This window comes from Solanum dulcamara, chromosome 3 (genome assembly GCF_947179165.1).
Source record: "Solanum dulcamara chromosome 3, daSolDulc1.2, whole genome shotgun sequence".
NCBI classification, from domain to species: Eukaryota; Viridiplantae; Streptophyta; class Magnoliopsida; order Solanales; family Solanaceae; genus Solanum; species Solanum dulcamara.
In genome coordinates, this window is record NC_077239.1 from 33,612,468 (window position 1) to 33,639,973 (window position 27,506).

Below are 27,506 nucleotides of genomic sequence, written 5' to 3' on the forward strand. Positions count from 1 at the left end.
ATAACTAAGATAACAACTGAAATAGGGATGCAGGAAATCAAGTATAGCATTTAGTAGGGCACTGTACCTGCACGTCATAAAATAAATTCCTATCTACCAGTATCACGTACCGTATCCGGCCCACTTGGGGACTCAGTATTACAAATACATCATCTATCACAATAGGAATATGCATATTGTTAGCATTGTGAAATGTACAGCCCGATCCATATATATATCAAGTTAGTGCAGAGGAGCGTACGACACGATTCCTATACATAACAGGTTAGTACCGAGGAATGTATGACCCAATCCCTATACATAATAGGTTAGTGACGAGAAATGTCCGGCCCAATCCCTATATAATATGTTAATGCATATACGTGCACATAAAACTTGGTAGCATAACAAACATTTACTGAATATCATCATAAGGTGTGTCAAAGGGTCTCTAGGTATAAGAGCTTACACCTCCAATCATTATTCAGCATATAGAAGGCTCAAGGGTCGTAGTTCAACTACTTTATGGCCCTTATCATTTAAAAATGAGTCCAAGTCATGAGTCACATCTAGAACCTATAAATGGAATTTGTCTCTAACTCATATCATATATCGTTTCACTTACATTAAGGTATTTTAGGAAAAAAAGAAGAGATAGGCTTTACGTGTGTTACTTTTTATCACGTAGAAGGCTTACAAGAACATAACTCAACCATCGCAGGAGTTTTAACATCAAGAAGTGACTAAGATTAATAAGTCATGCTCGGGGTTCTAAGAATGGAACTACATCCACATCACACATCCCAACCACTTATGGCTAAGACATGCCACAAGAAAAGAAGAGTTAAGCTTTACATACACTACTTTTCAGCATATAGAAGACTTGAAGGATGGGAGCTTAACTACCTTAAGAGTCTTAACATTCAGAAGTGAGTACGAATTATGAATCATGAATCATGTTCAGAGCTCATGAATAGAGTTACCCCAAGCTTCATACACATATAATTTGTCACTTAAGTCTAAGACATGCCCAAAAGAAAGAAAAAATATGCTTTACATATCTCTTACGGATTAATCTTTACCTCATTCACCTCGTCGTCCTCTGAACCTATTTAACATGAAAGCAATATGAATATCAACAACCCTAGACTTTTCAGCATCTTAAGTTATACATGAGTATTCATAGAACTTATTTCCTCGCTCGCTTCCTCGACTAGTTCTTTAGTTAGCTACAAAGTTAATGAAAATCGGGCAGCACCTCCCCTATAATATGCCCTATATGAATTTCTAATTACATCCCTAAGAAATACAGCCAACCAACAATAACAACCTGCAGCATATATACAAGCAATTCAGTTCAACATTACATAATACAAACTCCAAGCGACTCGCTCAAAGCTACGATATCAAAATAGGGTTTTTAGTTTCTAGTTCGTAAAACCTTTAACCGTACGAAGCGAAGGGTCATATGGATTCAACCAGCAGCTTCCCCACCGATTTTAGAACACTTTTAGGCCCTGCAAAACATCACCACGAACCTTTATCCACACACCACAAGTACAAAACCTTGCTTCGACTACAATTTAACTATAGCAACTCCAATTTGGTTTGTTTCGAACATCAAGCATATTTATGGAATTTACCTATTTCCAGCCACTTATACAATGTATAATACACTTCAAAACCACACCATAAACTCCAAATTGAAAGAAAAACCCTTACCTTAACCTACACTCGTCAAACTCTCCAAAATTATCAAAACGTGAATATTGGACAACCTACTGTCTTGTATTATCTCTTAGTTTTGTAGGGTTAATTAAGGGAAACAGGATTTGTGTCCTCAATAAAAGTTATAGACATGTGTCTTAGGGTCGAATAAAATTTTGAACCACCCCTACAGAAATTTTGTACAAAACAATATGCCCAAAATATGAACAGCAGTCCTTGTAGCATTTCTAAAACGAAATATGGGCAGCAGCTCCCCCATGCTTCACCACCCTTTTTTGAGAAGATAAAGGCAAAAATGGGTTTTAGAGGCTAAATAAAAGTTATATCCCTATGAAATAGCTTTCTAAAACATCTTGAATCACTTGAAACGACTTTTAGCGCCGACATGTAGAGTTGCCATAAAAGTTAGTGCTTTTGTAGCGACTTATAAAGGTTGCCACAAAAAGTGCTAGATTTAGGGGCGAGCCTTAAAATTGCTACTAAAAAAGATATATTCAGTGGCGACTATGTCTATGTCGCCACAAATATATACTAAAATTTTTAATAAAACTTGATAGAGTGGAAACCTAGGAGTCGTCGCTTCTAAAAGTTATTTGTGGCGACATAGTCGCCACTCATTTCATGTCGCCACTAAATATTCTACTTTGTAAATTCAAGTTTTATTAATATTAATGTCATATGTAAACACATATAAATATCATACCAATATATTGAAAAGTTTTAATAATTATATTAAAGAGTTATTTAAATAAATATAACTTTAAATAAATGCATAAAATAATTTATTATGCATAGTACAAATTACTATAAGTATCTATTAAATGAAACACTTTGCGTGCTAAAAAAATATTATTTAGGAATATATTTTATTACTTTAACTGAAAATAAAAAAATTATTTATGATGACAATAATTTAGGATTTAAAATAATTAGTGATATAGAATAAAAACCCGAAAATCATAAAGTTGACCAAATCAAAAATTTCAACTTTTCAATTTGCGTATTTTGCTTATAAAAATAATAAATTATTTTAAATAAAATATGTTTTGGATATGCCTAATATAGAGAACAAGTGCAAATATAACGCTCAATTTTATGATTTAGAAAGGATATAGCTTTCGTTAGAAAAATGGTGCATATATACCCTCGTCAACACATTTACTTTTTTTTCGTTAATAAAAAAAATCCTAAAACTGATTTTTTTTTTAAATTTCAAAAATGTCAAGGGGTTTTAAAAAATTACCTCATCCATTTTTTATCCTTCAGACCTACACAAACTCGATCCAGCTAAAAAAACATTAACTCTTTTTTTATTCGGACACGACCCAAACATATTTGATGACTCAATAGAAGAGGAATTGATTTATTTTTTATTTCAATCGGGTTTGAAGGAGTAAACAAAATGGGTAGGTTAATTTTTTAAGACCACGTAATATTTTTGTATGATTTTTTTAATAAAACGACGAGTATATATGAACCACTCTTTTATTGGAAATCACAAAGTGGATGTATATATTTATTCATTTTCCCTATAATATATGAACCACTATTTTAATATTCAGTGATTTATTTATTTATTGGGTTCTAGGGTTTTCAATTAAAGGTTCTGCTGCCAGTCCCAGATAGAGTGAGAAGCGAGAGAGATTGAAGATAGAGTTGAGAAGCGAGAGCGACTGAAAGGGCAAAATTTTGCACTGGAGCGTCGTGCTTGATGCAATTGGCTGCCGCTGCTCATTCGTCTTTTTCGTAGTAAGGTAAGTTCCATCATTGTGTCTTTTTTTTTCTTTTTCAAAAAGAAATAATTGAAGATTAAGAAAATTCTTAACTCTGGTGAAAGTTTAATTGAAAAGAACTCAATTCGCACCATAAATGAATCGAGACTAGTTCAAAGCTTGATTTTTGTTGGTTGAACATGTGATTTTGATTATTAGTCTCTGTATTTGAAGTTCTTGAATCAAACAGAGAATAATATGGAAGGTAAAATTTATTGATGGCTCTATATGGTAAATGAGCCTAATTTCCTTAAACCAAAAGCATAAGAATGACCTTACGTTAGCAATTCTTTTAGCACCAAGTCCAACCATTTGGAAATAGACTTTTGTGTTTAGAGACCTTTATTAGCAATACAAGTAGGGTGAGATTTATGGAAGATATACCATTTAAAAAATTGGTTGATAGATTTGAGGTGCCTCACTACCTCCATGAGTTAGTGGTACATTCTACCCTTTCCAGACCTCACTTGTGGGATTTCACTGAATATGTTTTTGTTAGTAAGATTTGAGGTCTATGATCGGAAATGAGACAAGAGTACTAGAAAAGAATAAAAAATGAACATGTAAAAAAGCAGGAGAGTTTAAAAATTTGGAAAATTTTTGGTTTTGAGCAAGTGTTGAGGGCAGTGAAAGGTGAAATTGTGATAAAAAAGTTTTTGACAACTCACTTGTACAAAAGTGTTTGACCAAGCTTAGGACATGAATGAGTTGGTGGTTTGGCAAAAGCAATTTAGAAAGTTTGATATACCAATTTTATATAATACACAATTTAAGTCTAAATACTTTAACTCTTAGTGTTGTATATATTTTATCTTATGATTTCAGTGGCATTGGAAACCTACATGGTTGATTCTTAAATTTAACCAATAGTACTCTTATATTATAGGGAAACTACCCGTTTGATGATATGAAAGGTCACTGTAGTATAATAGTCTTCATTATTTCCCTATCACGTTAGACGAAATACGTTATTTTCTTGAAAATCTTCATAAGATAAACAGAGATTGTACCTTAAAAATCTTGATAGCTCGCTTATTTAGATCCATTTGTGATAAGATATAGTCTTTGGTTCTTTACAAAGTTTAGCTTTTTAAATACAATGTGGATGCAGCTTCTCTTTTATTTAGCTACTACTAGAGTTCTTTTGAGTTGTGGTATGCATCTTTTTGGTTCTTTCAATCCAGTTAGTATTACACTGTCAAACACTTTATCATTACAATTTTTGAGAACCTCGGGAATTTTCTGTCTAGTTCTCAGTTTGCAAACGGTTTCTGTTGAGAGATGCTGCCTTCTTTTTGGTGTGGCTACGTTGAATTCGTTGTACATCTATGACACAACAAGTTCATAACAAAGATGAGTTATGGCAACAACATTAAAATAACAAACTGAAGTTTATCATTTCGGTGAACTTTATGTTAAAGGTTCTTTCTTTCCTTCTTAAACAACTTCCTCAGTTAATAATTTAATTGGTATAATCATCTCCTCTCAAAATCACTCGAAAGATTTCCCCCTTATTTTGGTTTTCATAGTTTTAAACAACTTCATTGAGGATCTAAGTTTCAGTTTTTAGGTTACTCAGTTGAATAAGCTTTTCATAGGTAAAGACTCGACGACAATTTACTGATTTGCTGTCTCGAAGAAGGTCAGCAACCTCCATTTTCCTAGGTCTATAAATGAATGTGTGGATAATTGAATGTTCTTGCTTCTCAACTAATTTTTTGTTTTACACATACAATACAAGTGGCTGCTATATGTCGAGAATTCAACAGGTAATCTATTTGTATCTTTATCGACTTTTTTGTTTTAACTACAATACAAGTGGCCAATAATCAATTCTCGGGGTTATAAATATCTTATCGAATAATAACCTTAATTATTGTGTTTTTTTATAATTAAGATCAGTTCTATAACTAAGGGCACAAGTACTACTACTTAAGATGTTATTTTTGCAAATAGGGTGAAATACATGAAGTTATTTCTCCATTGATTGAAACAAAGAGGTAGTTGTCCAACTTCTCTCTCTGAAAATGCGAAGGGAGAATTTTGTTTTTCTAAGCTAAGATATACACCACATATGTTGGAAAGGCCCCCACATTTTGGTAGAGTACTAGTTCTATGTGGTTATTGGCCTCAAGAGAAAACCTCGTCTTTATGTCTAATAGAGTTGTTAATTATTTTGAATTAAGTTTATCGTTGAATTTTAGAATAAATTCTCAGAAAATATGAGCCCCTGTCCTTCTTTTGTTTCATTTTTTTTTTTACTTTTTCCATTTTGATGGAAATTTTTGGCTCCTCAGTTTCAAGCGAGGTGAGATTTTTCACTCTATATATTTGTGTCGTTGAATTTTTTTCATTTTTTTATGGTTATATTCTGTATTATAAACTTTGTGTAGAACTAAATTGATAAACTGTTATTTAATCTACTTGGGCGTAATTTGAATTTCTGAGTTTAGTGCATTTGGATCAAACTATTTTGTATAAATATACTTGGACATATATTGTCTCTTTGTTTTTTTAGATGTGTTTTGCAATCTTTTAGTGCAATATTATTTTGATCACCATGTTTTCTATTAACATTTTTTTATAACCATCCCTTTTTCTTTTAACATTAAGGTTATAAGAATAACAAATGTGATCTTGTGTTTTTCCTAATAGGGGCAAGGTTCTTACATAATCTCAAATGGCGTCGACAAAGGAGGAGCTTGAAGGCACTTGATATTCTTTTTCATATGTGTATGCATTAATGACATTGAACAATGAACTATTGTGAAATATATATTTTATTGATTTCTTAGTAATGAAAGTACTTATGATATTCGGTTTGGGAATTATTTTGATGTTTCTTGGATTATATTGATATATGAATAGGTAATTGATAGAATTATATGAGGATATATTAATTTTAGAGGAAATTATTAAAATTGGTTATTGTAGTTGAATAAAAAGGTTTTAGTGATGATGAATTTTTTCACTATAAAAGAAGTAATTTTTGTGGCGACAAACAAGTTGCCACCAAACCTCAAGATTTAGTAGCGATTACAATTGCTATTGAAAGAATTATACATTTGTGGCGACAATAATCGTTACTACAGTCCTTTATTTAGTGGCGATGAAAGTTGCCATTGGTAGTATAATACTTTTTGTGGCAACTATAACTGCCACTAAAGGCCTACTTCAGTGGCGACTTACCTAACATATACTTTGTAGAAGTTTTTTTTGTGGCATACTTGTTTACTTTTAGCAGTGACTTAAGTTGCTACAAAAAAGCTATTTTAGTGGCGAATTATAAGAGTCGTCACAAGAAACATTTAGTTATGGAAGTATTTACCATGGCATTAAGGTCGCCACTAAAAGATATTAGTGGCGACTTTCAGGGCTTCTGTAGCGACTTTCTATGCAACAAAAGAGTTGATTTCTTGTAGTGCAATCATACGCTGCCATGTGGCAGCGTGGGGTCCACCCTAAGTAGGTGGATCACCTACTTAGCCCAAGTAGATGTGTCACCTACTTGTCACCTGCTTGCTTCATTTTTGTGGGTTCGTAATCTCGTCTTACTTTAAGAGCATATGTATTCTTTGCTATGTAAGCTCAACACGTACTTCAATAGCTTAAGTACGTAAAACATCCAAGTTGATAGCTTACTCAAGTAAGTCGAGTCCTAGGACTCATTACTTGGCCTACAACTCGTTTCAAATCCTTATAGACCTATTTCCAACCTTCACTCTTAAGGGGCGTCACATCCTCCCTTCCTTAGAGTTATTTGATCATGTTATAGATAATCTGGGTCACGGAAAAACTTTCAAGAAGCTTAAAAAGACGTTCCGGAGCACAAAGGTACACGGTATAACATCCTTCCACCCTTTAGAACATTCATGCTCGAATGTTAAGTAGTCTCATATGGTCTTACGAGTGCTTCAAGTTTCTCTGTATTGGTTGTCATCCAAAGGCCTCTTATTAACCTATATAGTCAATTTAAGAGGGTAGATTACCCGTAGGCATAGAGAACAGGTGATATTTCTTTTCCATTTCTTCTTTCCAGTTCTCTTACCATACATCATATTGTACTCTTTACACGAATATGTGTAGGAGCTTAAAGTGGCTCGAAAGATGCCTTAGCATTGCCATACTAGTCTATACATAAACATGTATCATTTCTTACTTCCTTCATCTGTTGTTAGGGCTCCATTATAGATTTTTTCCTTAGGACTGGTTGTACCTTAAAGGTTTCTCTTCAAACCATCCTATACCTTCCCTTTATGTATTCGAATATAGCAGTTACATGGCTACTACCAACTTCGTTTATTGAATAATCACCTGGTTTTACTCTTGGCATACCGCCATTCATAAGTTGTATCAATTGTTTTGCAAAGCTACATCCCCTATATAAAAGGGTCTTATCATCTTTCACGGTGGAGTCACATATCCACAATACTTCTTTATACCAACAATATCATGCAAGGCCAATGTATACATAAATCCATATCATCTCATATCACAGCCGCATAGGGCTTCGCAGGGGGTTACCCATCCTAGTACTACTCTCACCCAAGCACACTTAACTTCGAAGTTTTGATTGGATCCAGTGCCTTAGTGTTGGTATAATCGCATCCATCCCTTGTGAGGTCTCGTTTGAATTTTAAGCGTTCCCATTTAGGGTGTATCCATGTCATTGTCTGTTTATTTCTAACTTTCCAAATGCATAGGAGTCCTTTCTAACCTATTTAGTATACTATGTTATTTCCATATCTTCCTTTACATCCCCTATACTTTGGGTTACCCATGTACGAAACCTTAATACTATCATGAAGTGCTTAGAACCCTCAATTTACAGTACAAACTCTAGTCTTGAACACTGGTATTCGCGTAATATCCTTAATGTAGTGGTGTATTCAAAGCCATATTCCATTCATCCCGATCAGTAATTAGCTCGTGCTCATAATTAGTTCAAATTCTACACTCGGGAGCACTTATACTTTAATGATCCGTGTTTCAATCTTCATCATAATACTAACTTTATTTCTAGTGGATACCACTTGACCTTTTATTCTGAACATTCCCTATAAATCTGTGTAAGTCTTTCTTATTCATTCACTATTTGCCTTTCTGTCTTCCACTTAACTTATTCTACTTTACATATTTCACTGTACCGGCATGCACTCACAGTCTAGTTTGTCACACTTGCTTTCGCTTCTCTTACTTACCCTCAAGTTTCCTCCTATTTTACTATAGAGGAGATTTCTTGTCCTTTTCTTTTTTTGTTACGTATATATCACAATATTAATTCAGTAGGTACCTTAATATATCATTCTATCCAGATCTATTAGTCTTCCTTAAATCATCTTCTTAGGGTCACAAGTCTTTTCCAACTTCGGTTTACCATATCAATATCGACCTCCTAGTTTCTATTGCCATCAATTCAGCAATTAACTTATTTCTCGAGGTCAGCCATACTTGTGCTTTATCTTAATTTCATCATTATTGTGGACTCGACCTTTCAAGACATACTACAGCCCTGTATCCCATTCTCTTTCTATTTCTTAGAAAATTTGGATAGAGTTTCCTCTGTATTTCTTACTATCTCAAACTTGCATGCAGAAAATACCAACAGTGCCTCACAGGGCCAACATGCATAAAGATACATATATACGTATCTTGTCACATCATATTGTAGCCTCACAGAGAGCCCAATATCAACAATAGTATAAAATGATGGACTTACCTCACATGTCCAACTCAAACTACGCCTGTTAGTCTTTCCGTCCATTTTTCCTTTCAATTTTCAACTTTATCTACTTTTTCCTTTCAATTTCCGACTTTACATGTCAATCATATTTCCATACCTTAATTGGCACAACTCTCTCATGCCTTAGCATATCTGTGTGCTTTGTAACTTCCCATATTGTTAGTCATTTTCTTCTATCGGCATTGTCCTTCATCTGAAATCAGAGGTTAGTATAAGGAATTCCACTTCCTATGACTCGGCTCTATCGCACGACCTTAGATATGAAAGAAAGGAAACATCTTAAATGTCCTGTAGCCTCATGTTAATACATGTGTCGTGCAACACATCGATAATCAAGACTCTACTAGACACGGTCTGTAGACACTCCAAGGATGAACTACTCTGATACCACTTCTGTCACAACCCAACCCTGTGGTCCGCGACTGGGGTCTGACCTGGGCCCCCGTATATGTATCTAGCGGATGTAATGAATAATATAAGAACTATACATAAGAACCCTAATAGGTCATATAATTTTCATGCATGTTGCCTCTTTCATTTGTATCTTATCATGAAATGGCATGCGAGCCGATAAGACCGCCATAGTTTCTTAATATTTACAATATATTATGTAGACATAACTGAACAGAACTTACACGTATAACTCACATATAGGTCTACATACCTCTAAGAACATTAAGAGTAACATATGGCAGGACAAGGCCCTCGCCGTACCCCTGAATAAACAAATATATTCATAGGATGTTTGGTCCTACAACTCGCCTCCGAATCAATGGAGCTTCTTCCAAACTGGCTGAGTGGAATCCTAAGCTAGCGGACTCTCAAAACCTGTGTCTGTATCTGCAGGCATGAAACGCAGCCCCCCGAAGAAAAGGGGGTCAGTACGATATATGTACTGAGTATATAAGCATAACATAACTGAGATAACAACTGAAATAAGGATGCAGGAAATCAAGTATAACATTTAGTAGGGCACTGTACCTGCACCTTATAAAATAAATTCCTATCTACCAGTATCAGATACCGTATCCGGCCCACTCGGGGACTCAGTATTACAAATACATCATCTATCACAATAGGAATATGCATATTGTTAGCATTGTGAAATGTACAGCCCGATCCATATATATATCAAGTTAGTGCAGAGGAGCGTACGACACGATTCCTATACATAACAGGTTAGTACCGAGGAATGTATGACCCGATCCCTATACATAATAGGTTAGTGACGAGAAATGTCCGGCCCAATCCCTATATAATATGTTAATGCATATACGTGCACATAAAACTTGGTAGCATAACAAACATTTACTGAATATCATCATAAGGTGTGTCAAAGGGTCTCTAGGTATAAGAGCTTACACCTCCAATCATTATTCAGCATATAGAAGGCTCAAGGGTCGTAGTTCAACTACTTTATGGCCCTTATCATTTAAAAGTGAGTCCAAGTCATGAGTCACATCTAGAACCTATAAATGGAATTTGTCTCTAACTCATATCATATATCGTTTCACTTACATTAAGGTATTTTACGAAAAAAAGAAGAGATAGGCTTTACGTGTGTTACTTTTTATCACGTAGAAGGCTTACAAGAACATAACTCAACCATCGCGGGAGTATTAACATCAAGAAGTGACTAAGATTAACGAGTCATGCTCGGGGTTCTAAGAATGGAACTACCTCCACATCACACATCCCAACCACTTATGGCTAAGACATGCCACAAGAAAAGAAGAGTTAAGCTTTACATACACTACTTTTCAGCATATAGAAGACTTGAAGGATAGGAGCTTAACTACCTTTAGAGTCTTAACATTCAGAAGTGAGTACGAATTATGAATCATGAATCATGTTCAGAGCTCATGAATAGAGTTACCCCAAGCTTCATACACATATAATTTGTCACTTAAGTCTAAGACATGCCCAAAGGAAAGAAAAGATAGGCTTTACATACCTCTTACGGATTAATCTTTACCGCATTCGCCTCGTCGTCCTCTGAACCTATTAAACATGAAAGAAATATGAATATCAACAGCCCTAGACTTTTCAGCATCTTAAGTTATACATGAGTATTCATAGAACTTATTTCCTCGCTCGCTTCCTCGACTAGCTCTTTAGTTAGCTACAAAGTTAATGAAAATCGGGCAGCACCTCCCCTATAACATGCCCTATACGAATTTCCAATTACATCCCTAAGCAATACAGACAACCAACAACAACAACCTGCAGCATATATACAAGCAATTCAGTTCAACATTACATAATACAAACTCCAAGCGACTCGCTCAAAGCTACGATATCAAAATAGGGTTTTTAGTTTCTTGTTTGTAAAACCTTTAACCGTACGAAGCGAAGGGTCATGTGGATTCAACCAGCAGCTTCCCCACCTATTTTAGAACACTTTTAGGCCCTGAAAAACATCACCACGCACCTTCATGCACACACCACATGCACAACACCTTGCTTCGACTACAATTTAACTATAGCAACTCCAATTTGGTTTGTTTCGAACATCAAGCATATTTATGGAATTTACCTATTTTCAACCACTTATACAATGTATAATACACTTCAAAACCACACCATAAACTCCAAATTGAAAGGAAAACCCTTACCTTAACCTATACTCGTCAAACTCTCCAAAATTATCAAAACGTGAATTCTGGACAACCTACTGTCTTGTATTGTCTCTTAGTTTCGAAGGGATAATTAAGGAAAACAGGATTTGTGTCTTCAATGAAAGTTATAGACATGTGTCTTAGGGTCGCATAAAATTTTGAACCACCCCTACAACAATTTTGTACAAAACAATATGCCCAAAATATGAACAGCAGTCCTTGTAGCATTTCTAAAACGAAATATGGGCAGCAGCTCCCCCATGCTTCACCACCCTTTTTTGAGAAGATAAAAGCAAAAATGGGTTTTAGAGGCTAAATAAAAGTTATATCCCTATGAAATAGCTTTCTAAAACATCTTGAATCACTTGAAACGAAGCCTTACAGAAGGAGTTATACTCATTTTACTAACAACAGTATCATTCAAAAATGGGTCTGCTAACAAGAACAAAAACCTCCTCTTTTCTCTAACGATAAATTTTATGTTATTAAACACCGTCATATAACCGTAAGATACCTTAAATAAATAATTCATGGAAAGAAATCAGGGAACTTACCTTGGAAGAACCCTAGCCGTAGCTCCATTATTCTTGCTCTCTAGCTTTTCTCTCAACCTTTTCTAAGGCTAAGATGCTGAAAATGATGTTGATCAGCAATACACACACACATATATATATATATATGTGTGTGTGTGTGTCCTTAAAAGGGGACATGTGGCATCCCCTAGGGATGACACGTGGCAGACCCCCAGTGTACCATCTCACGCCATACAACCAATCATACGCTGCCATGTGGCAGCGTGGGGTCCACCCTAAGTAGGTGGATCACCTACTTAGCCCAAGTAGGTGTGTCACCTACTTTTCACCTGCTTGCTTCATTTTTGTGGGTTCGTAATCTCGTCTTACTTTAAGAGCCTATGTATTCCTTGCTACGTAAGCTCAACACGTACTCCAATAGCTTAAGTACGTAAAACATCCAAGTTGATAGCTTACTCAAGTAAGTCGAGTCCTACGACTCATTACTTGGCCTCCAACTCATTTCAAATCCTTATAGACCTATTTCCAACCTTCACTCTTAAGGGGCATCACGTCCTCCCTTCCTTAGAGTTATTTGATCATGTTATAGATAATTTGGGTCATGGGATAACTTTCAAGAAGCTTAAAAAGACGTTCCGGAGCACAAAGGTATGGGATATAACATGATATGTTGAGATTTTTAGACACTTACTATGAAATTTCTTTCTATTATGATTTAAGGTGACCTAGGGACTTGTCTTAGCCCCATTAAATCTAAAAGTTAGAGGTATTGTTGGACATATGTATGTTGAAGATTTACTATTATGATTTCTTCTTGTTTATTTATTGTCATTACTTATGAAAGGCTAAAAGAATGCTAAGAAGCTTGTTTGAAGTACTTTCAGGTTCCTCATTACCTATGTCACTTCTAGGCCCTAGGCTTAGGTCGTGAAATCAATTCTCCTTTCAATATTCCAAGCTAGGTTTTCATAATTAGGAGAAAAGGCTTCTTGTGAGGTAACATTCCCTTTTTCCCTGAAGTTTTTGTGGTTTTTGTAATAAGTTGAAGACTTTGGTGGATGGTGTTGTAGTAGTTTGGTTGTATGAATTGTATTTCCTTTTGGAGCACAAGCTAGGCTTTAAATTTAAGGCCTATTCTCAAAGTAAATTCCGTAGGTTACGGAACAGGCCACACAATTCCCAATCTCTACTCTAAATCTTAATCCATCTCCAAATTCGATAATTTTAATGCCATAACGACCGTATTAACGTTTTGATTCCATTGTTGATAAAGTGCCATCATTCAGAGGTGACCCGAAAAGGAAAAGTTAAGATTTAGCAGTTCGTGTGCCGTTTTGTCCTTTACGTAGGTTATGGCTTCCTCTTGTTAGACTTGCCTTGTTTGGAATTGATATATTTTTGGTGGTAACGAGTAATTAGGTTGGTGATTTAGGTGTTGATATCTTGTTTTAGCTTTTTGGAGTTGATGATCATCGTTGGTATCTAGTTTGGGATTTAGGCGTTGGAGCCTTAGTCTAGGTGCTAGCTTGGCTTGTTTACATCGCTTAGAATCCTTAGAACTTTCTCTTAGGTGATTTGGACCTAGGATGCCACATGTTTGATTTATTTGGTTTTGGTTGGCCACTCGTTGTAATTTTTGGCTTATGCTTATGCCTTTGTTGCTTACGATATTGAAATATTTGGTTCTGAGGTCGTGCTTTCTGTACACCAGAGTCTTGGTGAGTGATATATAATTTTTGATATGCTATTTTTCTTATTTCTCTTTCCGTTGTTAAAAACCCTTTTTAAAAGAAAGAGTAAAAGATGAGAATAGGATTTTTGGATAATGAATAAATACGATCAAAGTTCTTTTAGTAGTGGATTTGTAATGACCCTTTAGGTCATTTTTGAATTTATTCATTCATTCTGTTGTTTAGAATATTCATGTAGTGACCCCAAGTAATTTATGACATACTGGCACTGATTGTTCGGTCGCCTGGTCATTTTCTTAGGTTTTAGGCTTGTTTTCCTGTTTGTGATATTTTTATAACTTGAAAATAGACTTCGATCATAACTTCAGGAAAATGAACTTAGAACAAAATTTTGATGGTTTCATCAGTTCCAAAATGGCCAAATTAAGTTGGTAGCATGATTGGCATGAGTACCGAGGCAATCAGTATGAGTTTAAGATCATTTGACATTTTTGCCTTTGCAATTTGGCCTATAGTTGACTTTGGTCAAAATTCTTGAAAAATGTGCTCAAATGGAAATTCTGACAGTGTGGTTAGCTCTAAAATGTTGAATTTAGTCTAGAATGACCCTTTATTTGGTTCCCGAGGCTTCCGGTATAATCCCGAGGCCCATTGTGGAAATGGGCGCAAAATAGCACTTGGATACCTTTCATTAAAATAACCTCGTATGAGAATTTTGAATGCACAATTGATTCTAGAACATCAAATTTTGAGGGGTGGCATATTGCATTTGCACACACGGGGTTCTAAATAAATTCTGAGTACCCCATCAAAGGATTTGGCATGCTAAGCTCATTTTTGCACCAGCTGGGTCTAGTGCCATCGCTAAAGTGACCCTTGGATGCTAAAGGGGCCAGGAGCTCACCAAAGTTACCAGTCCTCTTCGTCGGGTATCGCTTAAGTGATAGTCCTGTCGCTAAAGCAATTGGTCACTTAAGCGACCAAGCGTCTCTAAAGCGATGCCAACCTTTTGGTGGGTGTCGCTGAAGCGATCACTAGGGGTCATTAAAGCGATATCAGAGGATCATTCTTAAGACCCTTTTCTAGATTTTCTCTCAAACTTTAAACCTTGTTTTCTCCTTCAATTCTTGGGGGATTTGGGCAATTCAAAGGCTAAATTGTGTAGATTTTCGAGGGGAACCCAGTTGTGTGTATAAAATTAGGAGTTGAGTCTTCCTCTGAGGTAAAATTCACTTTTTCCCCTACATTTCTAACTTCTTAGTCCTTGAAGTTGATTATTTATGCCTGTTATGTTTGGGTCTGCTTTAGTGTGTGAATTGTGTTCCCTTGTGAAATATGAGCTGGGGTAGTAGTAAAAGTCTATTCTCGGAGTCAATTCTATGAGATACAGAATGGGTCCCAAAATTCCCAGTTTTGACAACGAAATTGGCCCATATCTAAACTAGATAATTTTAGTCTCATAACAATCATATTAATGTTGTGATTCTATTGTTAATAGCGTGGAGGCATTTGGAGGCCGCTCATAAGGGAAAAGCTCTGACTTCATGAGTTAGAGCACACAGGGTCGGCCTATAGGTAGGCTATGGTTTTTCCCTCATAAGACTGAGCATGTTTAGGAAATTGAATATTGAATTATATGAGTTGGAAGGGATGGATGTCGAGAATGCTAAATTCCTAGAATCCATGTCCTAGGTACTATTTTGGGGAAATTGTTGGACTGCAAAGCATGACTCATGTTCTTGTTGGTTACCCCACCCTGTTGTGTGCGCTATGCCTTTGGTGTATATTTTTTGGAAGCATGTTTGGCCCTATTTTAGGCTTAGACTAGTATTGCCTTAGACTTGTATGGTATTGGTGTCGTTGGGCTTTAGAACTTTTATGACGTCATTTCGGACGATTAGTTCCCTATAGAATGATATAGAAGACTTGAGTGTGATAGTTTAAGCTTTAGCTAGGCAGTAACACAGCTTCTGACCTTACCTCCATAAGGCCGTATTCTCCTAACATTCCTGTATCGCTTGGTTCTTGATTGTGGAAGTCTCCTCGATGATTCAGGTTGTATATGGTTCGGGCTTGAGTGATATGTTATTGGCACTTGGGTCGAGGATACTCCTTGTGATGCTCGGTTGGTCGCTGATTCTAATTTGGTTCAATCCCTTAGCTACAACTACCCAGTTCAAGCCCATAGTCTAGCTTACCAGTGTTTGACTCCTTAGCTATAGTTATCCAGTTAAGGTTCGTGGTTTAGCTTACTTGTGTTCAGACTCATTAGCTATAGTTACCCGGTTGAAGCTTACCCATGTTTGACCCACTAGCTACATTTACCTAATTGAAGTCCATGGTCGAGCTGATTCATGTCGACTTATTAGCTACAATTACCTGGTTTGAGTCCGTGGTCCAGCTTACACGTGGTTCAATTCCTGATTCCATGATGAATCTTTAGCTCAAGTCTTCATCTACTCTCAATGTTGGGTTGAGGTTTTAGATTTTGGGGAATTGTTTGGTTCAGGTGCAGGAAATGGTGATATTATAGAATTACTTTAGCTCTATTCATTTTACTTCAGCTATTATTGCACTTGTCGGGCTTATGGGGGGCCGTGTAGGTGGTTATTTTATATTTGTGCATGAGCCAACCCACTGGGTTTATGGGAGCCCGATAGATGTAGCTAGATTCTTTCTCTTTGTTGTTCAATATGCTCATGTACATACCTATATTTACTTCTGGATCTATTATTGGTTGTAGTCATTTACTCGCATTTCAATTTACTTTTGCTTATCTTGCTCAGTCGTCCTATGATGCCTATTAGGTACCTTTTATTTGGGTACTCATACTACACTCTGCATCTATTTTCATGATGCAGGTCCGAGTACTAGCTACCGGTGTTGATTTGACCTAGCTGCGATCATGATCGAAGGAAAGGATGACCACATTACATCTCGTATTTAGCCGTCTCCCTCTCTATATAAATTTTACCTGTCTTTTGCTTTTTGAGAAAGCTATGTTTCTGTGGTCCACTTTTGGGACTTGTACTCCTTTATACTAGTAGCTCTTTACATGTGACTTCGAGGTTATGGGAGGGATCTTTTTGTTTTATATATTAGTTGGTTCCACCGGTTCATGTATGTTAGTATTATTTCTTTACTATTTTTGATTGAATTGTTGGTCTTATATCCTAACATCCCATTACTCGCAGTTCTGGGATATAGGTTGACTTGCCTACCAGTAGGTCGTAGTAGGCACAATTATGACCTAAGAAATTGGGTCATGATAATTTTTTTATTCAGTTCTTTTCCGAAGGTAGTCCCTTTGAACGGAGTACTTTTTATTTTTTTAGGGAATAAATATTCTTTTTCTTTTATTTTATTTTACTTTTATTTTTTTTGGAGAGAAAAGAAAAGACCTTTTGACTTGGTACTTGTTATTTAGGCCTAATGTTTAGTAGTACTTTCTTGTGAATGCTTGATTGCTAAAATAATTATAATAATAAAAATAGACTTTTTGACACCTAGGCTCATAGTTGTGATTCTATATATAACTTGTTTTATTTTATAGTATTTTATGACCCTATCTATCTTAGAAGAAGAATTGTTCCATCTTCATTGACATTTGTACCATGAGTGGTGAGAATTTATTTATTCCATATTTTACATTTTATTCTAGAACTTGCCCTGCATCTTATTAAAGAAAAATAAGAAATGTTGCTCTATTTAGAAGACGATAATATGCTTTCTTTGAATTGTCTTGTAAATTTTAGCCTTTTTAGATAATATATCACTTCTTAGCCCTTTTGAGCCCGTATATTTTTCACAACCCAATTTATCAGGGCGTGATGACACCTGCTAACACCTACCAATAGATAAGTTTAACCCTTAACCCTTAGCCTAGAACCAAAGGCAACGGGCTATAAAGTAGAGGATAAATAAATAAAATGGAAAATAAGAAATATTGAGAAGAAAGAAGACAACTGAAATAAACACAAAAAAACACCCCCAAGACCTAGGATGACTCATTAATCGAGTATCTAAATCAAAACAAGAGAACAAGGCTCCTAATTACAATATGAGTACACATAGTCTTTAAAAGAAAGTAAAAACTAGTCGTAGCTTACTTGTGTTCAGTTCCTTAGTTGCAGTTACCTGGTTGAAGTATGTGGTCTAGATTACTTGTGTTTAGGCTCCTTGGCTACAGTTACCTTGTTGTAGTCCATGGCCTAGCGTACTTGTGTTCGACCCATTAGCTACAATTACCCGGTTGAACTCCATGGTAGAGCTTTGTCATGTCGACTCATTAGCTATAGTTACCCGGTTGGAGTCCATGGTCCAGCTTACATGTGGTTCAATTCCTGATTCACTGATGAATCTTCAAATGATGTCCTCATCTACTCTTAGCGTTGTGTTGAGGTATTAGAGTTTGGGGAATGGTTCAGTTCAACTCCGGGAAATGGTGATATTATTGTAATCATTTTGGCTTCGTTCATTTTACTTCAGCTATTCTTGCACCTGCAGGCTTATGGGGGTCCGTGCTGGTGGTTACCATATACTTGTGCACGAGTGTATTCGTTGTGTTTATAGGAGCCCAACGGTTTTAGCAAGAATCTTTCTGTTTGTTGTTTAGTACGCTCGTGTACATACCTGTATTTACTTCTTACCTTATCATTGATTGTGGTCATTTACCCTCATTTCAGTTTACTTTTGCTAATCTTGCTCAGTCGGACTATGATGCTACTGAGTACCTATTATTTTGGTATTCATACTACACTCTGTATCTATTTTCATGATGCAGGTCCGAGTACTAGATATGGGCGTTGATTCAAGATAGTTGCGGTCGTGATCGGAGGTGTGGTTGACCACATTGCATCATAAATTTATCCGTCTCCCTCTATATATACATTTTGTCTATCTTTTGCTTTTTGAGACATCTATATTTCAGTGGTCTACTTTTGGGATATGTAGTCCATTTTACTAGTAGCTCTGTACATGTGACTTCGAGGATCAGGGAGGTATCTTGTTGTTGTATATATTAGTTGCTTCCGCCCATTCATGTATGCTCCTATTATTTCTTTACTGTTTTCAATTAAATTATTGGTCTTCTACCCTGACATCTCATTATTCACAATTCCGGATTATGGGTTGGCTTGCCTACCAGTTTGTCATAGTAGGAACCATGATTACTTGAGAAATTAGGTCGTGACAGTTTTCTTTTCGGTTCTTTTCCAAGGTGCTCTCTTTGAACCAAGTATTTTTTATTTATTTGGGAATAATTTTTCTTGTTCTTGTTCTTTTATTTTTTTTTTATTTTTTTTGGAGAGAAAAAAAAGACCTTTTGACTTGGTACTTGCTATTTAAGCCTAATTTTTAGTAGTAGTACTTTCTTGTGAATGCTTGATTGCTAAAATAAAAATAATAATAAAAATAGACTTTTCGACACCTAGGCTCATAGTTGGGATTCTATATATAAATTATTTTGTAGTTTGTTATGACCCTATCTATCTTAGAAGCTGAATTGATCCATCTTGATTGACATTTGTACCATGTGTGGTGAGAATTTGTTTATTTCTTATTTTGTATTTTAGTCTAGAACTTGCCCTACATGTGATTAAAGTGAAATAGAAAGTGTTACTCTTTTTAGAAGATGATAATAGGCTTTCTTTGATTTGTCTTTTAAATTTTAGCCTTTTTAGATATTATATCACAAGTTAGCCCTTTTGTGCCTGTAGCTTTGGCACAACCCATTTTCTCGGGTGTGATAGCACCTACTAACATCCACCAGTAGGTAAGCCTAACCCTTAACCCTTAGTCCAGAACCAGAGGAAACGAACTATCAAGTGGAAGATAAATAAATAAAGTGAAAAATAAGAAATAATGAGAAAAACGGGGACGACTGAAAACAACCACAAGAAACCACTCCAAGACCTGACATTAGTCACTAATCAAGAACCTAAATCAAAAAAGTAGTATAAGGCTCCTACAATTAAATATGAGTACAGACAGTCTTCAAAAGCAAGTAAAGACTATTCATCGCTCAGCATGAATTGAAATCGGCAACTCTGAATACCAAGAGCTCACAAAATCTCTGAATCAGAAGCTGCTCTGCACCGGTCAAAATAAACCGTGATAACCTGTGCAATTATCTGCAGGGGGAGGAAGTGTATTATGAGTAACAAATGAATGGTACTCAATAGACATAGGACGACAGAGCTCCACAGATAAAGAAAGTATAATAAAATCATAATTAGGTAAATGTTGCACAAGTAACTAATCAGGAATTATAACAATAATGATAAGATATAAGAAAAGGAGACTGGAGACATAGATAAAGGAGCAGGGTTAAAGAATGCACCTAAACCGCAATCCAACAACCAATTAACAGGAAGAAGGCATCATAGGAGTTTACTAATGAAAATAAAGTGCTAACAGGCAATGCTAACCCTGCAATCACCCAAGAACTATTCTAACGTAACCTAGTAGGGAGTACCAACCACAATTCAACTCAAATACCACGTAGACCAACTACAAATACAACTAAAGATAAGAATAACTTTAATTAGACAATAATCATTCGGACGCCCATACCCCTAAAAGGTACAAATAATGAGAAGCATACCCCTGGTCCCCATAAAATCGGGGGACCACACCATAAAAATATATTGGTGATAGGAGATGCTAATGAGTGGAAGTTTTCTAACCAGGTCTTATATAGACATATAGAATCCCTGTAGTGTTCCTGGAAAGTGAGAAGTCAAGCCAATGTAAAACTAGAAATACCACACTGAATATTAGTAAACCAGTAACCTCAAAGCATGAGCACCCTAAAAAAGGGCCGCCTAACCGACCGCTAAACTCCCAGGGGCATGGCCCAGCTAGCAAGAGAAAACCCAGGAGAATAAGTGAGTCAAGAACAGTCATTGATACTCCGAATATCCATGTAAAATTGAGTACATCCCAGATGCCTCTAATGCCTCAAGTAGAAAAAGGAGCACGTCCCTGATGCCTTATAAGTTTCAAAACTAGTGACCAAGTAATCCAGGTAGTATTCCTCTTGTTAAAACCATTTTAAAAGTAGTGAAAGTGTGAGAAAGCCTTCTCAAAAGTAGTAGTGAAAATTCAAATATCAATATAAAGATCTTACCACAAAATGAGTGAATATGCTCAATCAAATGAAAGCATGCCACCACCAACATCTAAATAAAATACACACAGCCATAAAGGAAATACCAAGTCCTATCATGATCTTCCTTTGTTCTTTTTCAGGATTTACTACACATAGGAACTTCCATCAACTGATCAAACAACTCAAGGAACTAACCTGGATCCAATGGATCCTGGGATACGGCCTCGGTCCTAACAATAGATACAAGTAAGATGGTATCATAAGCCTACTACTAAACAAACACGAAATAATTGAGACATAGCTCAAAATCAGATAGGGGGAGAAATATTTCTAGGATCAGTGCCTTATCCCAAAATATGCTACCTTAGCTTCCAATGAGTACATCTAACCAAAACCTAAGACTACGATGAGCTCCATAGATCTCAAGAACTAGTATAAAGTGTATCCTATCCATAATATGCCCTACCAAAAACTACATCTAGCTAAGAAGGTAATAAGCAATTGATAAACCACCTAAGGCTCAAACCTAACCTAAGGCCATCAATAGAAATCCTAAAAAGGATAATAATGCTAACTCAACACACCACGAAGCCCCACAGCCTAATTTAAGGATTTTAGGGGACTATTCTAACCTAAAGCTCATGCGGGAACAAGAGAATGGATTAGGATGAGGAAAATACTAATTTGGGAAAATACTAACCTAAATCACATGTAAAATATACTAAACGATATCTTATAGAGTCTTATCAAAAAGGGGAGATCGTAGCCTACCTCAAAGATGATCTGATCACGTGCACTCCGACTCCACTAAGATGAAGTTCTCAACCTTCGAATCACCTCCAATCGCCGCCATGCTAACAAAATGTTAATAACCTTGTCAATATGATCATTTTGATACTAAAATTATCGAATTTGGAGACGAGCCAAATTTGGATTAAAAATAGAAAATTATGGGACCCGCTACATAACTTACGGAATTGACTGTAAGAATAGGTCATAAATGCTAAAGCAAGATTGTGTTCCAAAGGCAACACAATTCGTACACTGAAACAGTTACAATATCAACATGCTTCTACATTCATAATTTGGCCCAAAACAAGAAAGGACCACAATAAAATAGAAGAAATTACCTTCAATGAAGCTTTTACACTAACTTCTGAGCACACTACCTGATTTTCCTAAAAAAACCATATTAAATAGACTTTGGAATCACTCAAATTGCCTCAAAATTGAAAGAGAAATTGACCTCCAAAGTTGAACACTCAAACTGAATTCTTGAACATTAGAAATGACCCCCAGGTGTTGCTTTAGCAACCACCCCAAAGAGGCAGGTCTAGCTTAAGCGAGGACCTTGTCTCTTTAGCGACGGGTCGCATTAGTGAATTTATTTTACTTTAGCGACAGTTTCTTTAGCGACCAGGAGTTGCTTTGGCAGCGACACCAAACTCAACTGGTGCAAATTTGACTTTGGCTTGACCAATTCTTTGACGAGGTGCTCGGGATTCGTTCGAAACCCCATGTGCGCAAATGAGATATGCTACCTCACCAAATTTGACATTCCAGACTTAATGGCGCTGTATAAAGTTTGATACGAGGATGTTACAATTGAATGTGGGTCCCACTTCCAATGCCATTTTTTTCCAAATTCTATAATAGGCTTCGGGATCAGACTGGAAGCCTTGGGAAGCAAACTATTATATTCTGTATTTTCATACATTGAGTTATTCATAAGAGAATGGATTCAAGTTAAAGACGGGATCATTTTCAGACATGAAGTAGAAATCTTTAATTCCCAATTCTAATTAGAATATATTTTGGAGATTAGAAATTCATTTAATTGGGATTAGATGACTAAGTAGGAATTAGTGATTGATTAAATTAACTAAGTACTTGTGTGGTCCCCACCAAATTAGTTAATTAATAAAAGATGGATAAATGTCTTATGGGTGGGCACGTGGAAGCTAGAGGTTGCATATAAAAAGCATATAAAGGCTATACCTTGATGGGCCAATGCTGAAAACATATTTTATTTCTTCTTGACCAAATCAATTTAGAGAGAGGAGTGAGGGGTGTAGAGAGAGAGACTCTTGGCCAAGCTAGGGCTTGAAGGAGAAATTAAGGGGTCACGTGGTGATTTTTCAAGGTGATGGCAGCAAGGATTGGGTCATTAGGGCAGTAAAAATATTGATAAATCAAGTCCTCAAGTTTCCAAGCAAATTATGTCATTATAGCTTAAGGTAAGATACAATCTTTTTACACATTTTAGAGGTAATTTGAACTTTTATAAGTTGGTAAATATGTGATGAATGTATGAAATTATGAGTGTTAATGTTGAAGCATGATGGGAGTCGTTGGGGGTTGTTTGGTATAGAAGATGGTGAATTGATTTTTCTTAGCATTTTGATTGTTATTGTTATGGATTTTATGATGAGAATGAAGGTATTTACAGGGTAAAGTTGAAGTTAAATTTATTTGTTGGTTGTTGCAAGGATTATAGTGATAATAATATAGTTTACTTGAATCTGAATAGGTGATATAGTTGTCTTGTGGCTGCAGTTATGTTTTACTAAAATTAGATGAAAAGATTATATGAAATAAGGTGTAAAATTTTTATGTGATTTCATTGTTGTGTTCACAGGTATTCGCAAGGTTTTCGAGCATCTTTATATTGTAGTTGGGGGCAATTTTGATATGTTGTTGTTGTTGTTGTTATTGTCGAGCTTAAAAGATTAATGATTGTTATGGATCATTAAAGATAGCTTGAAGATGTAGTAGTTGTATGTGGATTTGAATTATTGTCGGATGTTGTGAACGTGGGATGTCTTAATCCAGAAATGATCGAATTAATTATAATTACCGTTGATATTATTGTTGTGGCTGATTACATAATGAAAATTAAAGAATTTGATATGTCAAGTTGGATTTATAATTTATTTAAGGGTTGGTTGATAATTAATGGAAGTCAAATGTTATGTGGGCTGTTCGGAGTATTCTTGAATCTCGTCTTAGCTATTCTTGACATGGCATTTGAACGTGTGATTATTGATGCTGCTTGGTGATTATATGGTTGGTTTGGATGTGACAAAAGTGAGCGATGTAGGGGAGGTGCTTTCCAATTTTTTAGAAATAACCTACTAAAGATAAAGTATGTTTTATGCCTTTCTATAGCTTAACCATAATGCTTAGCGTCTTAATATAGGTTGAAACACTATTGGGCAGCATATACGTGTTGTGTGCGAATAAACGCTAAAAGTATGTAAATCTAACATTTCTTTCTTTTGGCATGATCCATACGAAACAAACGGACGACGAATGTATAAATTTCGAAGAAGCTCTTATTCTTAGATACACTTGGATGGCTAATGTCCTTGATTTCCAGAACTTATATCATCAAGTCTTGATACATGTGTATGATGTCAGCCATCCTAGTTTAGTATAAATCATGTTTTGGTATAATTTATATTTGGTATATTCATAATTACAATCGAAGGGTACTTGAAATGACTACTGTCTTGATTTTCAAATGATGGTTCATTTTAATTATTCTATTGAGTCTCTGATGATGATTTAATTACACATGGTTGCTAATAATACCCTATTCGTGCATATTGTTATTGTATTATCCACCAAGTCCTACAATAGGCCGGGTATGTTATTATGTATGGATTCTACTATATTATTCATCGAATCCATCGCTGGAGGGCCAAGTATGTGATATGATAATATGATGATATGATTATAGCACAGAGTCCCATGAAGGGTCGGGTATGATGTATGTATACATGAATTTATTCACCGAGTCCCATAATGGGTCGGGTACGACATATGACAATGATATGTATAAAATACAAGTACAGTGATTTCTTGATTATCATACTTGTCTCATGAAACTCTATTTCAAATGTGATGTCCATTATGGTATTTTATGCTTTATATACTCAATACATATCTCGAACTGACCCCCTCTCTTTGGGGGGGCTGCATGTTATGTCCGCGGGTACAAATACTCATTTCAGGGATCTACTAGCTTAGGATTTCCACTCGGCTGCTTTGGAGTGCTCCATAATCCTAGAGCCTAGACTTTTGGTACCGATCCTTTTGATGTATATATTTATTTATCTAGGGGTACGGTGGGGCCCTGTCCCATCTTATGCTACTTTTAATACTCTTAGAGGTCTACAGACACATGTGTGGGTTGTATATAGATGTTGTCCAGTTGTGCTAGTATGATTCATGTTTTGGGACATTCCCATTCATAGTGGCAACCTTGTCGGCTTGCATATGTACATGTATATTTTGGAATGTGGTATATAGTGAAATCCTTATCGGCTTGCGTATATGTATGTAGTGGGATGTTCCCATATATTATGACACTCTTGTCGATGTGAAAGTTTTGAGATGACATTCCGCCTGTATAAGTCCCATGTCATGTTTAGTTGCTGATTGATTATAGATGATAGGTGTGTACATGAGTGTCCAGTTTGGGCATCAGTAACGGCCTATGGGGTTGGGTCGTGACATGAACTATGGGTCATCCTAGAACAAAATTGACATTCTAGAACTAACTTCTCTGTCAGAATTTCAATCCGAGTGCAATTTTGATGATTGTTTACGAAAGTCAACCATAGGCCAAATTTCAAAATGGTACCAGAGAGTGAGTAGCCAAGCTGATGTAAAAAGGGTGACGTCATGCCTAATATCAGTAAATCAGTAACCCAGGTAGCCATTAAACTCCTATGGGCATGGCCCAACTAGAAAGTGTAAACTCAGGGGCATTAGTGAGTCAAGAAAGGGCGTCGACATGCAGAATATCCAAGTAAAATTGAATACGTCCCTGAAGCCTCATAAGTTTCAAAACCAGTGACCAAAACCAGTGACCAAGTAATCCAGGTGGTAAGCCTCTCGTTAAAACCAGTTTAAAAGTAGTGAATGTGTGAGAAAGCCTGCTGAAAAGTAGTAGTGAAAATTGCAATTTCAATACCAAAATCGTACCACAAAACAAATGCAAGCATGCCATCACCATCATCCAATGAAGATACAAGCAACCATAAAGGAAATATGAAGTCCTAGGACACCAATAAGTCAAGGGACTAACCTGGGATCCAATGCTCCTCAAATACGGCCTCAGGCCCAATAATAGATACAAGTAAGATGGCATCATAAGCCTACCTCTAAATAAAAAAGTAATAATCAATACATGGCTCTGAATTAGATAGGGGTAGAAACATCTATAGGATCGATGCCTTACCCTAAAATATGCCACCTCATCTCCTAACGATCACAACTAAGCTAAACCTATGACTACTACGAGCCTCAGAGGTCTCAAGCACTAGTATAAAGGGTATCCTATCCATAATAAGCCCTAACAAAGCTACACCTAACTAAGAGGGAAATAAGCACCTGATAAACCACCTAAGGCTCAAACCTAGCCTAAGGCTATCAATCGAAACCCTAAATAAGATAATAATTCTAAGTCAACACCACCACAAAGGCCCACAGCCTAATCTAAGGATTTCATGGGACTATTCTAACCTAAAGATCACCCAGGAACAAGGGGATGGATTAGGATGCGGAGAGCGCTAATTTCATCAAATATCACCTAAGTCACATGTAACATATACTACATGATATCTAATAGAGTCTAGTCAAAACTGGGAGACTGTAGCTTATCTTGAAGTCGGTCATGCGCGCTCCGACTCCACCAAGATGAACTCTCGACCTTTGCATTGTCTCCAATCACTGCCACACTAATAAAATGTTAATCACCCCCCCAATATGATTATTTTGATACTAAAGTTAACGAATTCAGAGATGGGCTAATTTTGAAGTCAAAATCGAGAACTATGGGTCGCACTCCATAACTTACCGAATTAACTCCGAGAATAGGTCTTAAATTCTAAACCTATCTTTTGTTCTAAAAGGTGACACAATTCGTCCACTGAATTAACTACAGTATCAACATGCATCTACATTCATAATTTGGCCCAAAACAAGAAAGGACCACAACAAAATAGAAGAAATTACCTCCAACGAAGCATCTGCACTAACTTCTGAGCACACCACCTAATTCCCCTTGATAAGGAGGGCGAAATACCCTTTGGAATTGTCACGACCCAACCCCGTAGGCCGCGATTAGGGTCTACATGGACCCTCTTATGCGTATTTATTAGCTACACTTAAGTCGAACCGTGTGTGAGGTGATACTATACACAAAAACCTTAATAGTTTAAAAGTTTTTCATGTACCTATAGCCTCTTTCATTCGTATCATATCATGAAGGGCACGCGCCGATGAGGCTTCTATAACATAAACACATTTATAACATGCCGTA

General features: G+C 36.2%; 1 long non-coding RNA gene across 1 annotated transcript; it reads left to right on the top strand.

The window, feature by feature from the left end:
* Positions 1-5,098: 5,098 nt before the first annotated feature.
* Positions 5,099-6,310, top strand: LOC129881614 (uncharacterized). Its single transcript, XR_008765638.1, has 2 exons — positions 5,099-5,248; positions 6,135-6,310. It is a non-coding gene; the product is annotated as an uncharacterized LOC129881614 (long non-coding RNA).
* Positions 6,311-27,506: the final 21,196 nt, after the last annotated feature.